This window comes from Molothrus aeneus, chromosome 1, assembly GCF_037042795.1.
Source record: "Molothrus aeneus isolate 106 chromosome 1, BPBGC_Maene_1.0, whole genome shotgun sequence".
Lineage (NCBI taxonomy): Eukaryota > Metazoa > Chordata > Aves > Passeriformes > Icteridae > Molothrus > Molothrus aeneus.
Window position 1 is genome coordinate 5,928,246 of NC_089646.1, and position 16,839 is coordinate 5,945,084.

A 16,839-nucleotide genomic window follows, 5' to 3' on the forward strand; every position below is an offset into this window, starting at 1 on the left:
GATTATTTTGGTTACATTGTTATCCCCAGACACTTTCTAGTTCTGGACAGGATCTGCTCCTCTAGGGCACGAGGTAATTGCTTATTTCCTTGTACACTTCAGTGATGGTTCTGGAGCAGTTAATGATTTATTAGGAGAGCTGGGAATGTTCAGCTGCTCTTCAAGTCAGCCAGCATCGCTGTGCCCAGCACCTCTGATGCTGATAACAGAAAACCCAGCAGCCCAGAATGAGGGTCACTAATCAGGAGTGCTGCCAGGCAGTGACACAGTGATGGCACAGGCTCTCTGCAGAGATTCCCCTCCTGCCATGAGTCAGGCTTTTGGAAGAAAAGATAATTCTGGTGTTCTGAGGACTCTCCCACCCCTTGTTTACCTGCTGCAAAAACCTCCTCCAAGCCAGGGGAAGCCCAGCTGCATTGGCACAAAGCCTGTGTGGTCAGGCTGGAACTCTCCCCAGACTTACAGGTTGTCAAATGAACATTTGCATCAATTTAATTTTCAATGACTCATGATTGAGTGATTCAGTCCCTCTCTGGACAGCCTTCAAACGGATCTGACCTTTCTTTCAAAGCTTGACCTGAGGTGGGGGATTTAGAGGAGGAACAGGACCGTGATTAAGCACACACACCAGGGTCAGGAGATTTTAGCTTGACAAGGTGCAGCTCGCAGAGGAAGGTCTGTCACTGCACGGATACCCCTGATTCTTGCTCTCCTGCTGCCTTGGATCCACTAGCATGGACAGGGATAGGGCACTGCAAGGCAGAACAAGAGCACTGAGACTGAAATGTGTCTGTGAGGTGAGACATACCCCTTGCATGACACTTACCCTGCTGAGCCTCGTTGCCCTGGGGTGTCTTTTTTGCCCAGGACAAGCTGGGACACACTAATATTAAATATCAGTAGAAGGGACTACAGAGAAGTATTTGTGGGGGACACACCAAATTCTCTGAAAGCACAAAGGCCCATCCCTTTTCAACCCCTGCCAGCTACCTGTGTTGCCTCCAGACACCTCTCTAGTGCACAGAAATAGTGATTTAACAGCCAAGCAGTCAGGCTGGGGAGTTTGAAGACCAGTCCCTGTGCAGAGGACTTCCAGAAGGACTGTGAACCCATCACTGCCGGGGAAGCAGAAGGAGGTGCAGGGCATGGTTTGAAAGATGTAGAAATCCAGTGTGGAGGTGATTCTTGTGCTTTGAGAGAGGAGGAAGGCAAAGCTCTGAGGGGAGACAAGCCCCAGAGCAGGAACTCATTGACATCTGGGTAAGATTTGCCAACCCACCCCTCTGGAGGCACCTCCTGCTCTCACGAAACCAGCAAGGGAGCAAACACCTAAAGTGGGTGGTCAGTCAGTCTGAACTCTCTCTGTTGCCAGTACTTGTCCAAAATTGCCAAAATGTGGTTGGACAAGGTTGGGCAGTCCCCTCCTGAGTGCAGCATGTCACTCTGACCATCACCAGCTAATGGGCCACCCAACAGCAGCTTTTTGAGGACGCCCTGGGCAAAGACTTGTACAGGTCCAGGTCTACATTTAACCCATGGTGATCACCCTCCACACCTCCCTTCCCTTCCTGTGTCACATATTTTGTGTCTACAAAGGTGCAGTATTAAATGGTTTCTCTTAAGCACCTACATCTTTGCACCATCCCAAATGGTTCAGAGGGAAACTCAGGTTGGACAGGACCTGCTCCAGTCCTCCTGTGCTCTCCCACTCTGTTTCTTGGAGGAAAATTAAAGGATTTTAAGGAATAAGGAGGAACTGCTGGGTTTAGGAAGTTCCCAGAAAAATGACTGCCTTGAGCCCACCTCACCAAATTCAGGTCTCCTGTGCTCCAAAGTGACCCCATTCCCAACACCTCCCTCCCCTTCTTCTTGTGTGTTCCCACTCTTCAGCATCCTCCACATCAAAAATCCTCCTTGCTCCACTCAAAACCTCATTTGTGTCAGTTCTTTGACTTACACCAGTTTTGGGAGCCACCAGCAGCCTCTGTACCCTGCTGCAGTCAAGAGGGGCACGAGCCTGATGTGGAACATCCTTTCTTCTCCTGAAGGCCTGTTTTTTGGGAACTCTCTGTTTTCAGAGGTTACTGGCTTGCTCTTGTCATGAAAGCTGCCCCTGGCAACACTCGTCCTTCCTTTGTGAGAAAAACATCCCAGGCCTGAAGTTACATAAGTGTCACATGGGTTTAAGGCATTTTTTCCTCTCTCACTCATAAGTGTCAGCGAGAGTTTCTTATCCACAGGCTGGGAGTCCAGGAGCAGTTTGTGTCTCTTTGGCTCCTCTATCTCATCACAGGGCACTTTTCACTTCAGAAATCTCTCTTCCCTTCTCAGGCTGCTCCTCAAGTCAGGAGAAGGACAATCAACTGATGTCTGAAAGGGGGGTCAGGCCAGAAAGTGGCTTGTCAAGGGGTATTTGTGAGCTGGAAAGATGCAAAGTTCTGACCCCTTCACCTCACATTTCACTGGGAGGGGTTTGAACTGGTAGTTTTCCCAAGCATCATCCAAAGGGGCACCAAAGAGAGTCCCTAAAAACTGCTGTAAAAACTACACAGCAAGAGTGCCTTTGCTTGGCAAGTGTCTGTGCTCACAAACATGTAGATAAGCATGAAAAACTCTGGAAAACAGAGACAAAAAGCAAGAGAAAGAAAAGTAGTACCAGGCTGCCCCCATATGTGGTATTTTGGGGTCTCCCGTGGCAGGAAGAAAATGATGAATCTGACTCCAAGTTCTTAGAAGGCTAATTTATTATTTTATGATATGATATGATATTATGCTGTAATAAAACTATACTAAAGAATAGAGAAAGGATACTTACAGAAGGCTTAACAAGATGCTAATGAAAACTCGTGACTCTCTTCAGAGTCCCAACACAGCTGGTAATTGGTCATTAAGTTAAAACAATTCGCATGTTGGATAAACAATCTCCAACCACATTCCAAAGCAGCAAAACACAGGAGAAGCAAATGAGATAATTATTGTTTTCCTTTTTCTCTGAGGCTTCTCAGCTTCCCAGGAGAAGAAATCCTGGCAAGGGGATTTTTCCAGAAAATATGACAGTGACACCCATACTCAAGCACTAAGCCAGGCCCAAGCTGGAAAAGCCCAGCACATCTTTATCTTTTGTTCTGTTGTGGGAATGTTGCTGCAAAAGCATTGCCAAAATCTCCCAGAAACCACAACCTCTCAGGGTGGGAAGCTGTGGTTGGTTCCACACAAGAAGCACAAGACAATCATAAACAGGAGTTAGGCTCAAATGTCTCACAAATCGGACAAGATTGATAAGATGGGAAGAAGTCATCCCATTTTTTCCTGACCAGGAATAATTCAATTTATAATGGTTGTGAGCAAGACACTTCAAGAGGGAAGCACAGGATTTGGATTAATGCCTCTTGTACCTCTGAAATTCTCCTTGCTGATCTGTAAACTGCTCCCATGACTCAGCCACAAATTCCAGCCATGGTTTAATACAGGCCTTTTTCCTCCTGCCACATGTGCCTGATTCACCTCTTTTCACAGAATTGTAGAATCATTAAGGTTGGAAAAGACCTTCAAGATCAAGCCCAATAAAATAAAATTCAGCTAAATACATGCAATGTCACAGAAACACACTTGCTGCCAAGCAAGGAAGTACTTTCCAGAGCTGAGGTTTGTGTTCTTGCTCTCCCTTTCTCCTACATACTTGCACATTATGATTCGCTGAAAAGTTTAATACCTAAAATCAGAGTCCCACTGTGGATACTGTGATGTTAATGATTCAGCCAATGCCCCTAATCCTTTAGAAGGGTGTAATGCAAGACCTGGGTTTAATTTAAATAAATTTTGCCCTTTATTTTTTCTGATTCTTTGATACTTTTCAATATCTTTACAGCCCACCACTGGGCTCTTTTGATGTGAACCATCACTGATCACTGATCAGGACTGATGATACAGTCAAAGTGTGACATGATGGGTTCCTGTCACATCTCAGTCATCCATACGTTGATGAGAGAAGTTCCAAATCAATTGTGTTACTGTGCATAAAATCCTGTGAAATAAAACATTTTGATACATAGCTTGTTTTGAGGTTTTATTTGGTTGAGTATTTTTTGTTGGTTGGTTGGGTTTCTTTATGGGGTACAGAATATATCTTGTTTAATATAAACTCAAAATGAGGGAATAAATGTAGACCAAAAGGAACTTAGACCCTTGGGACACCTACAAATAAGAGAGCAGCTGAGCTGCAGCTTTTAGAGCTTGGCTTATGCCAAAATGACTGTCTTTAATGTTTTTCTTTTGGTTTTTCAGTTCAAGTTTCAAGCAATTGAAATTTCCAATTAATTTTACTTCTCCAGAATGTTGTAATGGGTCATTAATGCATGCAGTTTATTAAGCAGGCGATAATAACATTACAACAGGAAAAGAAGGGAAAAAAATCAGTGCAGTAACTCAATCAAGAGGCTCAGCCTGCAAAACGGGGCGAGGGCTTCTGGGTTTCACTGACTCCTGGTTTGACCTTGAGACAGCCTGTCCATCTGGTCATTCATCTTCAAAATGAGAGGAATAGTGGATTTGTCTTTACAAACAAGCTGTGGGTCTGCTGGTAGACAAAACCAGCACTGGGAGATAAAAGAAACAATGGGAAGGATCCCACTGATTGATGAATGGAAAAAGATATTTGCTTTTACAAATAAACTTTAAGTTTGCTGATAAATGAAATTAGACATTGAGAGATGAAAGAAACAATGGGGAAGAAAAACCCCTAAATTCTGTAAGAATTAAGAATTAAAAGGGAGGGTCATACATTAGAGGGAAATCTTTGGTATCAGGCATTCCAGGATGTCTGTACCTCTCGAGTACCTCAGCCAAAGGGGAAAGAGAGAAGGGAAATGCAGCCGGGAAACTGGGATAAAAAGGAGGCTGCATCCTCCAAAAATTCAAGAGATCCCAGGGGAATGCCCCATGGCCTCTCCCTTTATTCGAATGAAACCAGAAAGGACTCCTCTGTTTCCTTTTTGGACATAAACCTCTGGTGTTTGTGGGTTAATTTTCCTAACAAAAATGATAACCTGAATTACGGACGTGCTGCAAGCTTCCAGTCCTGCCTAGGGAGACCTCAAGGAGGATTATACATATATATAGGAGGGCTATATAAATATTAGAGGGAAATCTTTGGGAAATCTTTGGTATCAGGTGTTTTGGGAAGTCTGTACCTCTCGAGTACCTCAGCCAATGGGGAAAGAGAGACGGGAAATGCAGCCGGGAAATTGGGATAAAAAGGGAGTCTGGGTCTTCCAAAAATTCAAGAGATCCCAGGGGAATGCCCCATGGCCTCTCCCTTTATTCGAATGAAACCAGAAAGGACTCCTCTGTTTCCTTTTTGGACATAAAGCTCTGGTGTTTGTGGGTTAATTTTCCTATCAAAAATGATAACCTGCATTACGGACGTGCTGCAAGCTTCCAGTCCTGCCTAGGGAGACCTCAAGGAGCAGGTGACAAGTGGCACCTCGGTGCCCTTCACAAACCGAGTTTGCAGCACAGCTGGCAGGGAAATCCTGTCACCAGGGACACGGGAGCAGTGCCTGTGAAACCACACAAGCACCCGCTGTTCCCTCATTTCCAGTTCTTTTAGTAAACTTTTCTCATCACCATTGATTGTTCCGCTGGTACGGGGGCAGCAGCCGAGCAGCCCTCGATCAATTACCTGAGCAGATATCACGCCCCATCAGCTGCCTAATTGCATCCCTGAAAGAAATGGTGCTCAGCCCCGTGATGCTCGGCTCAAAGGTAATACACTTGTTATGGGAAGCTGCTAATGGTGCTGCACCGTGTTTGGAAACAACACAGCTGTTAAAAACTCATTTGGGAGGAAGACACTGACGGTGGGTATTGAGAGGAGAAGTGATGGAAAGCCTCTGTGTTTGCTGTTCTAATTGTCTAATGCAGGAAAATGGGCCGAGGTTGTCATCTCTGTCTTTGTTTTAAAGACAGAGCCCATAATGAGAGGGCACACACGGGGAGGAAGGGGCACACGGCCACTGGCAGGGGCTGGCATTGCCCCATCAGGGTCAGCACACAGCTTTTCCATCAGCAGCAAATCCGGCTCCACAATTGCACCTCTCCGAGGAGATAATTGCATGTTTCAAGGCAGGCAGAGCAATCCTTGATGCTGACTCCTGAATAAAAGTGCATCCCAGAAGGGTTTGACAGCAGAGGCTGCCAGCACCGTTTGGGTGATCTGCTGAGGGGACTGATGTGCGCTCAGGGACACCAAAAATACTGTGTGCATACTACATTGGGGTGATCCTGACTGCCTAAGTCATGTCTTGCTACATTGGGATGATCCTGACTGCCTAAGTCGTGTGTTGTAAACAAAAATCGGTCAATTTTTTTTTGGGGGGGGGATGGACATGGGGAGGGGGGGCATCAGAGAAAATGCAAAATAGCCTCGAGACCAGCATGCCATGGGAGGCAACTCCATCAAACTTACCGAAAAGACCCCAAAAACAACGAGCCAATACAGAATTAAGAAATTAGAGTGATGTCTAGACGTGAGGAACAGAGTACCGAGCCTGCAGAGATGCTGAAAACCTTTGTTGCCCCTTGCCCTAAGCAAATACTTCAGCTGAGGGCAAGATCATGGCTGGAGGCACTGGAATGTTGAGAAATGTGGGGCTATGCCCACTGCTCTTGTGAGGATGGAATCTCCAGCTCTGCTCCTAATGAACAAAGCTGCACATTCCTCCTCCCAGAGCTTCCCAACCTTGAGCAGATCACTTTTAATAAAGGCATTAAAAGGAGAAAAAGTTTCCTGTCCTGTTTATTTCATCAGGTCTTCCTACATTGGGATGAACCAGACTGCCTAAATCATGTCTTCCTATATTGGGATGATCCTGCCTAAATCATGTCTTGCTACATTGGGATGATCCTGACTGCCTAAATCCTGTCTTGCTACATTGGATGATTCTGAGTGCTTAAATCTCTCATGCCTTCAGCAGGAGGAGATCTCTGAAGGTTGAAGCCAGGAAGCTGAAGCTGAACCAGCAGAGCAGGAGGCACCAGGCAGAGACAGGTACCTGAATTCCTGCCTTTCCTGGAGCTTGGGTCTCCCATCAAATATCTTCAGCCACTTTGAACTCCCTTGTGAAATCAAACAGGAGCTCCTGCTCTCCAAAACACCACCAGTGAGGGAGCCAGCACTCAGCCTGGGCAGGATGTGCTGGCTCTGTGCACAATGAGGATTTGTCAGATGGGAGGTTGGGTTTCTAAGCAGCAAGGACAGGGTCAAACCTGCAGCTCCTCAATTCCCTCCTCCCACAGGCTGTGGCTGTGCCAAGACTCAGGCTTTCTCCATATGCAGCTCTGGATCTGGAATGGCCAAGATGGACCACTGCCAGGCCAGAGAGATGGAAAATTAGACCACCACCCTGTAGTGCAGGCCACACACAGGAGGACAGAGCTGCTCCTTGGCCTCTCCTCACAGGACCATTCCTGAGTTTTTCAGTCAATGTCTGTCACCTCCAAAGGGAATAAGCCATGCTTAAAGCAGAGACCAGCACCCTCAGAGAAGACTCAGCAACACCCAAGGATCACTTGAGCCAGTGTCACATCTCACTTCATACTTAGGATGGCTTTCCCTGAAGCCTAACTTTGATTTTCTTTCATGACAAAATATGGCAATTTATTCCTGCTCTTCCTACATAGACATTCCCCATAATCCCAAATTAGAAATTCCTGGCACACAGAATAGGACTGTGTCTGCTCACTTCCACTTTCTGCTCACCATTTTCTTTAGTCACACCTCTGTAATATTCAATAAGTCCTCACTGAATGTGACAGCAGTCATATGCCAGAAGCACAGCCATGGCATTAATCATATTTCCTCTGGGCTGGAGCAATGCAATCATGGCTGGGTAATTAAAACTTCCCCATACTAAGGTTTGGCTTCATGCTTTTCCTTTTGCACATTCAAAATCTGGTCATTTTTCTCTGCTGATCAGCCCTGTCTGAAGTGGGCAACCCCTTGTGAAGGCAGTGCCAGAACACCAAGGAACTGGGGAAGAACAAGTGAAATAAAAACAAAATAAAACAAACAAACAAAAAAACAAAAAACACCAAAAAAAAACAAAAAAGGGAAAAGTACATGAAAACAGTAAGATAGATAGAAAAATGAGTGAGGAACAATCTGCAAGCCACAAACACTTTGGGCCATTTTCCGGTACCTGTGCAAAGTCACCCCAAAAGTGAAGTGGCAACACAGCTCTATCTCCAAAGAGAAAAATTCCCTTTTTATGAAGAGCCCTCTTGGAAGTAATTGATGATACTTGTGTGAATAAGGGTTTGTAGGATCACCCCTGAAAACCTTTAAGCCATTTGGGTAGGAACATCTTATGCCTACACACGTGCAGGAAATAAACACATAATTCCTGTTGAATTATATGTCATAGTCAAGACCATGTTGGATCTGTTCTGTGCTCCATTAAAAAAGAGGATCTACTCAACAGCTACTGGAACTGAAAATCTCATCCTGTTTTTGCATATATATTGTCAGAATCATAGGGACCCCATATTTAGGATGAACTCCTCAAGCAAGCCTGTCCTTTGGTGGCTTTGAGGCATGGTCAGGTATGCCTGTACTAGTAAATTAAATAGTGTGAATACAGAATGGCTTGTATTAATGCCTGTGTCTCTTCCTTCTGGCTGCTTTTATCCAGATTTCTCAGGAAGAAAAGCCCCTAGCCCTTGTCACCACCCCACCTATGCCCAGGTGTCCCACAGAAGAGTGGCAGATGGCATGGGCCAAGCTTGTGATAGAAACTGTGCTGCCACTTTGCATGGTACCAGCATGCTCCCTGCTGCCTTGAGTTCCCCAAACCGGGTTTTCCAGCCCTCTGCCCAGCTCAGGCAGCCCCACTGCCTGGGCACAACGCCCTCCAGGGATGCTGGGCACCCTTGGGCAGGGGGTGTCACCATGGGGGGATTTCACCTGCACCAGGTGAACTCTGGCATTTTTTGTCCTCTCTCCACTAAAATGTGATGGACTTTTGCTGCCAGCTGCCCACAGGTGGCCTCAGGAGGGACTGGGCAGCTGCTCCTGCTGTGTCCCAGCAGACTCATGTTGGCAAGCCCTGCCAGGGTGAAAGCAGATCCTTTTGGAGACTGAGCACTCTGAAACCACATCTCTCCTGTCCCTTAGCTTAGAAACAAAACCACACTTCCTTTTGTAAGCCCACTCCTTCTGTCCAGCTCCCAGGAATCTCTGAAAGGTCATGAAAGCTGCAATAACAGTCTTTAGCATTGTCTCTTTTCTACTTGTGCTATGTGTTGGACACTGCTCAATAAAACATTTACCTAAAGGGCACAAAAACACCCCCTCCAAAAGATGCACACACATATACCCTGTGGGTACAAGATCCTTCTAATTGCAGCAGGAAATGTGACATTTCAGACTGGGTGGATGAAGGCACAAATCATCCCTGGTGAGGAATGGTCCTGAGGGCATCAGGAGAGGGAGTGGGCAATGGAGCTGCTCCTTTCCAGCTCAGTGCCAACATGCTGTGGAGCATATTTTCTTAATTTAATTAACAGGCCTTCCCTCCCTCACACTACCCACTGCTCAGGAAGCAAATCCACAGTGGGGAGAGCCTGTGCTGCAGCAAAGGTGGGAAGCTCTCAGGTTGCTGTTGATATTTGCTGCCCTGGGATGTGCAGGGTGTCTCTGCTTTGGCCCGCGCGGCTGAAGAACGAGTCTGGACTCTTCACTTTTAGGTTTTGAGGTTGTTTATTAATTCTTATCTATAAAATTTTCTTTCTGCCCAGCCAAGATCTGCTCAGCAGGGCAGCCACAGGCACTCTGACTGCCCCCGGGGCGGTGTTGTCCTTTTATACTACAAACTACATATCACATATTTACACTTAATTCCCAATACCTGTCACCTATGTTAGACAGTGAACTTCTACTCTAGACCAATCCCAAAGTGCCAGCATCACAGCAGAAAATGGAGAACAAGAAGAAGAAAGGTTAGACACGCCCAGATTCCTCAATCTTGTCCCCATAACCCTCATAGCAAAAATCCTAAAATCTACATTTTCACCCTGTGATCATTTTGTTATCACACTATTCAAACCTGTGTGACTTTCATGTCCTCATACAAAGTTAGTAACTTGCTCCAAGGGTCAAAATCAAATTCCCAGGTGTTTTGAGCAGCATGCCAGGGTCTCTGAGCCCCCCGACGGGGTCCTTGGCAACTTTGGACCCCCAGAGGGATGTACTGAGTTCTGACAGGAAGCTGGTTCTGGTTGTGAGAAAGTTCCTCCACTTGTGTGTGCCATGTGTAGATTATCTCCTGATTCCAGGCTGTTAATGAGGCAGGTGGTTCATTGCCACTGGCAGACTTGCAGTTCCCATTTAATTCTTTTTAATCTCAAAAGGGAGGAAATCTGTTTCACATTTATTAGAATGCAAACATATATTTTCAATACACCACACATAAAGCTGCTTTACTGCCTGTTGCTGTCCACTCCCCCAGGCTGTCACAGCTCCTGCAGGAAAGCCAAAAAATTATGGTAGATTCAGACCTTCACCTCAGTGTCAACCCACATAAATGCAGTGGAATGCCACTAGTTGAAAGGCACTTCAAATGACACATAGACACATTGACACATGAGCACACAGATAATAAATTATCCATCTCTAATTAAAAAAAAAAAATCTCATCTCCCCTTTCCTTACCACCAACCACTCCCTCTCAGCACACATTTGCTGCAGGGGCTATTTTTTTCTGTTTTTCTTCCTTTTCCTGCCTCCTTTCAGAGGCCCAGTCTCTGCCATGGGGTGGGAAGTGCTGGGAGCAAGGCTCAGCCCAGGGTGCCCAGTGCCTGGAGACCCAGCACAGGCTCTGCACTGGCGAGGTGGGCACAAGGTCCATGAGAGCCCACCAGGAAGGGCTGCCTGCTGCATGTTCAACTCAAGGCTTGAACATGCCAAAACTGGGACAGTGTTGCCATCTCCAAAGACACCTTCCTGCAGACAAGATGATTTTTAGAAAGTTTTTCAGGCTGGTGCACCTCCTGACCCTCCTTTGGGCAGTGCAAGAAAGGTGAGATTCATCTTGGGTTCATAAATTTCATCCTTCCCTGCCAAGGCCTTGGCTCAGCACATTAAGGAGAGGAGGATTCCCCTTGGGGAGGCTCTCCCCATGCAGAAGAAGGATCAGCAGTGTTTTCAATGAGCAAGCTGTGCAGGATCAGGCATCAGGGTCAGATGGGCCTCCAGGCATCACTGGGGTGCTCACATGGAAAACAGGAGACACCATTCCATGCACTGAGGAAAAACTGAGCATTTCCTTCCGTGACAGCTCAGTGTTAAGTGGCTGATTTAACACCTGGAGCTGGGAAAGGTTTCATGGCTGGCCCTGGTGGGCACCTTGTCCTGGGGCTCTCCTTGCCCCAGGGGTAGCCATGGCCATCAGGGTGGAGAGGACAGGGTCAGGAGGGGCAGGCACTGTGCTCCTCCCATCCACCTCCCATTTGGTGACACTTTGGTGACAGCTGGCAGTCTGGTGACAGGTATGGACAAGATAGGGGGCATCCCATGAAGGGACACAGAGGTGAGTACTGTGATATGGTGCCTTCTTGGGGGTCACTTTCACATTTTCTGGAAAAATTCCTTCACCCAGGATTTTTCTCCTGGGAAGCTGAGAAGCCTCAGATAAAAGGAAAACAATTCTTATCTCATTTGCTTCTCCTGTGTTTTGCCCATGTGGAATGTGTTTGGAGATTGTTTACCCACAGGTGATTGTTTCATTGGATTCTGCTGTGAGTTGTTTTCACTCATTCACCAATCAGGGCCAAGCTGTGTTGGGACTCTGGAGAGAGTCAGGAGTTTTCATTGTTATCTTTTTAGCATTCTGTAAGTATCCTTTCTGTATTTTTTGGTATAGTATAGTTTAGTATTCTTTAACATAATATAGTATCATAAAATAATAAATTATCCTTCTGAGAACATGGAGTCAGATTCATCATTCCTGCCTTCCTGCCACAGGGGTCCCAGTAAATACAATTCTTGGCCTACCTAAAAACAGAGGCCAGACAAAATTAAGAGAATAAAAAGTAGTTATATTTATTGAAGGGCCCTCAAGTACATTTTGAAACCCCCCACCAGGGGCTACACCCAAAATGGGCAACAGGTCACAGGTTTTCATATTTTTATAAGTTTGGTCCATTTGCATATGCCAATAACAGCTTCAGGTAATTAAGTTATTTATCCCAAGTTTTCTCCCTCCCAACTCAGTTTTTCTTGGGTCCTGAGACAGTGAGGTTTCCTTGATTCCCAGGCCTGGAGAGGAATTGTTGTGTCTGACCAAAATGGGAAAGCAGTAGCTCACACTGGACATGGAGATAGAGTTATTCACTAAAGAATTACAGGACTACAAATAAATTAAAATATAAAAGCTAAAATCCTAAGGCATCAGATATTTGCCCACTGGATGCTGACCATGGCACAGGCAGACCTGACTCAGTGGGAAAAGGGATCTGGGTGTGAGTGGCAGCATCATGCTGGGAGCAGGTACCAGGCTTTGGGCTCCAGGGATGTCCCTTGGCAGGGTGCCACCACTGCCAGGTGCTTCCCAGCCCCTCTCCATCTTTGCCTCACTGGCATCTTGCTTTTCTTGATACTTGTCATTTCAGTATTACAGTACAGCTGTACTTGAGGTAAAAATTTGTTGTCTTGGTGGAAAGGAAAAAAAAAGTAATTTACTGTGAAGCACTGGCTGAAAATCATTTTCTGAACCACTGCACAATTTTAATCAGATGACTATACTGTATCCAATCAAGGGAGGATTTGTGAGGGGGGCAGAGGGGTGTTTCACTGTGGCCTTCCCCAGAGGACAGTAAATCCAAGCTCTGCTCAGGAAGACGAGACATCTCAGGCTTCACAGCCTGCCCAAACCTAATTTGCACTAGAATTACATGGCCATTACTAATGTATACAGTGACTCAAATTGATTACCTTGCTATTAGTAAGAGCAACACTCTGGCTTTGGTGATGGCAGCTTCCAACAGAGGGAGAGGACAAAGGGGTAAGAGAGAAGTGAAACTGTGCTTTGTACCTGGGGATGGGGGGGTGAGGGGCTGAGGAGGACCATGGGGGTGAGGAAGGTCATGCTCCAGCAGAGTTCAGCATGAAAAGAGCATGAAAGTGCCTGGACTTCACATCTTCTGTGCTTGTCACATGTTGCATTAAAAAAATATTCACCTGGCTTAATCTTCAAGTCCCTGAAATCTCAGCACATGTAACAGGAGTGTCCCTAACTCAGGACTCCTAAAACCATGGGAAATCCCAGATCTTCCAGGCTTCTCCTGCTCATGTGTGCAGCACTGGGGGTGCTGCTGTGAGGGAGACCCCAAAAATGCTCCTGCACAGCCTCACCCACCTACTCCCATCACTTACAGCTTCTGTGGGGCACAGACTCACCCCTTGCAGCACCCACAAGCTCTGCAGAGAATACTGCATCCTCCCCTGTTGGCCCAGTGGCAGCCAAACATTCTGAGCAGTTTAGAGACAGTAGATGCACTTTAGCAGGAGAGTTCCCTTCCCTCTTTTTCCTACATCCCCACTAAGGATGTGTCCCCCAGAAACTGGGAATGTGGAGTTCAAATCCCCAGTGCAAATCAGGCACAAGGCTGGTTGAATATTGATCTCCAGCGTGCCCTGGACACCAAACACCTGGCAAGGGCTCAGGACAAGCCCAGAAGAAGTGAAAATGTTGCTCTGCTCCCAGTGGGAGTTACCTTGATGGCAGAAACAGCAATTTCTTTCCTGAAATCTCCCACACGCCACAGCACAGATCTCACATAACAAAAACACAACCCTGGAGCCAAAACTCCTCTCCCACAGAGCCACACACCAATCCCAGCTCCACACAAACACACATTTTACATTCCCACCCACGGGAATCTCCCCACACTTTAAAACACCTGAAGACTGGAGCAGAGACAAGAGGATGAGGAATTTTCCATGCAGGTTTTTGCTGCTCCCGTGTAGTTTTTCCCTTTAAACTTGCTTGACATTCCAGGATGCCTGTGACACAGGACAAAGAAAGGAGTAAGGTGTTGTCTTCTGGGATAACACACACCAAACAATCTCTGCATTTGCTCTTTAACCCTGGCAGAATTTGCAGGGCTCCAAAGACCCCCACAGGTAGTGGGGGGCAGTGGGGAAAGGCAGCCCTGTCACCAGCATGCCTCCCACCAGTGAGGTCCTGAACTCTCTGTGAGCACTACTGGATTCTGTGGTTAGATTTCCCTCAGCTGGAAAGTCAGTCTGATGTACTAATAATACAAAAATGCGAGGGCAGTATTGTATTTGTGGGGTCCCTCGTGGCAGGAAGGAATGATGAATCTGACTCCATGTCCTCAGAAGGTTAATTTATTATTTTATGATACTATATTATATTAAAGAATACAATACTAAACTATACTAAAAGAATACAGAAAGGATACTTACAGAATGCTAAAAAGATAATAATGAAAACTCCTGACTCTCTCCAGAGTCCCAACACAGCTTGGCTCTGATTGGCCAAAGAGTGAAAACAACTCCCAGCAGAATCCAGTGAAACAATCACCTGTGGGTAAACAATCTCCAAACACATTCCACATGAGCACAGCACAGGAGAAGCAAATGAGATAAGAATTGTTTTCCTTTTTCTCTGAGGCTTCTCAGCTTCCCAGGAGAAAAATCCTAGGCAAAGGGATTTTTCCAGAGAATGTGAATGCCACAGGGTAGCAGTAGGAGTAGCAGTACAGATGTCTTCTAGGTGCTGACAAACCTTTCTCTGGAGCTCCAGCACACCAGAACTTGAGGTGAGCTGATGCCTGGTGTCAGGGTCATGCTCTGCAGTCCTGCAGTTCCCACTGAAGCTGCTCAGGTTCAGTCCAAGGGACCTGCTGAGGGGCACAGTTTGGCATCCTCCCCTCTAGCAATGCCACCAGTTAGGTCAGCTCTCTCACCACTTTCAAATCTCCCAGTTTTGGCTTACCTTGCACCTTACAACACTCTGTGACCAAATCCAAGTTTAAGCCAGGTCTTACAGCCAGGCTGCCTAATCCTGTGTCCCACTGTGGCTCCCCAGGAGGTGGCCAAGGCCTCCTGCTTTTGGAGGCACTGCAGAACAGACGGTCATGTGGACAGAAATACTATTTTTCCTAATATAGAGAAGAAAAAGGAGACTGGAAGGGAGATGGGATGGCCTTTCTCCATGTGGACGTCTCCAAGATGGGACAGGACTGAGGGCTGTGAACAGCAGTAGCTCAGCATGTGATTCCCTCCCCTGCCCCTTTAGAGAGCTTCTAGGGAAAACTTGCATGGGCTTTTATTTGTTGTCTTGGGAAATATTTATTCTTGACACAAGCCAAACTTACTTCTGTGATCTGCTAAATATCTCTGCTCTGTTTCTTAAGCAGACTTGGAAGCATTTCCTTCCAGACCTGTTTCCTGCCTCTCTCCCCACCCACTGATAGAGACACCGGGATGGCAGCCATGGTACTGCTCAAACCAACATTATCAGCCCCGTGTTCAGCTCTTGGGAGTGAGTATTTTGGGAATACCATGTTGCCACAGCTGTTCATTTTTCACACAGCAGGTGGGGAACCTGCCCTGTTTGAATGGCGCGATGGGAAGGGCCAGTTGCTCCATTGTAATTTACATGGCCAAGTGGGGGTGTTCAGCACCAAAATCCATCCCAGAGCATCCACACACACACACTTCAGTTATTTTAAGCAAGCACTCAAAGCTCTGGTTCAGTCTTTTCCTCCAAAAGCCATTAATTGCACAGGCAGATGGTTATTAGGAAGTGTGGGAGATCTGGCTGCACCACCACTGTGTGGGTGGAGCTGATTAGATGGACCTGTATCAAAAAAATAACAAAAAAAAAAAAAGAAAAAAAGAAACATTGAAACATTTCCTACATTTCCTTTGCTGCATGGTGAGAAAAGCTTTTCCTATGTGACTGCAGAAGACAATTCAAAAATAACAGCAAAATTGCTCCTCACCTCCCCACAGAGCCAAGTTATATGCAATTCCTCCCCAGCCTCCCTGCTGGGAAACAAACACATGGGCACCAGGATGGGCACAGGAGGTTTCCTTCACCAGCCTGGCAAAGGTTAAACACATAAAGAGACCCAGGTGATGCCAGAGGTGCCACTGTTCTGCAAAATGCCCCAAAAAAGCCCCTCCACCTGTTCCTCTGCTGTCCTCTGCTTTACCTACCTGGCTGTCCCTAGCTGGGGAAGCGTCTTCAGAGCAGCTTCACTGTGGAGACCTCCCAGCAAAACCAGCCAAAGCCAGGTTGCTGTACTTCCACAAGCCCACTGCACCCACCAGCACAGGTGACAAAGGCAGGCAGGAGACTTGCAAATCCTCTGGGGCTGACAGGGCTGTGTCTCCAGTGAGAGCCCCAGGGACAGTGTCACCATAGGACCTGAAACAACACGAGTGCACACGCTGCTGTTCTCAAGGTGAAAAAAGGGAAGTTTATTTTCTGACTCTAACATTTATAGTTTTTTTAAAAGTGGCAGTGGATTGGAGGGTAAAAGTGCCACCTCTCCAATGACACTGAACAAACCAACAGTCCATCAAATTTTTCTTCTTCCGTAAAAGAATGCAAAACAATAAGTTATTTACAGAAATTGTTTGAGAAAGTTCATTTACAAAAATGTAAACATCAGAAAGTTTAGAAAATCTTAAAAAATCAAAGCAACAGGACAGCATGGCTCTAGCTGCCCAGTTTGGTGGGAATTGTACAAACTGGGAGTTTCCACCAGAAATGTCAGGGGATTCCAGTCCATGAACCAAATAAAATA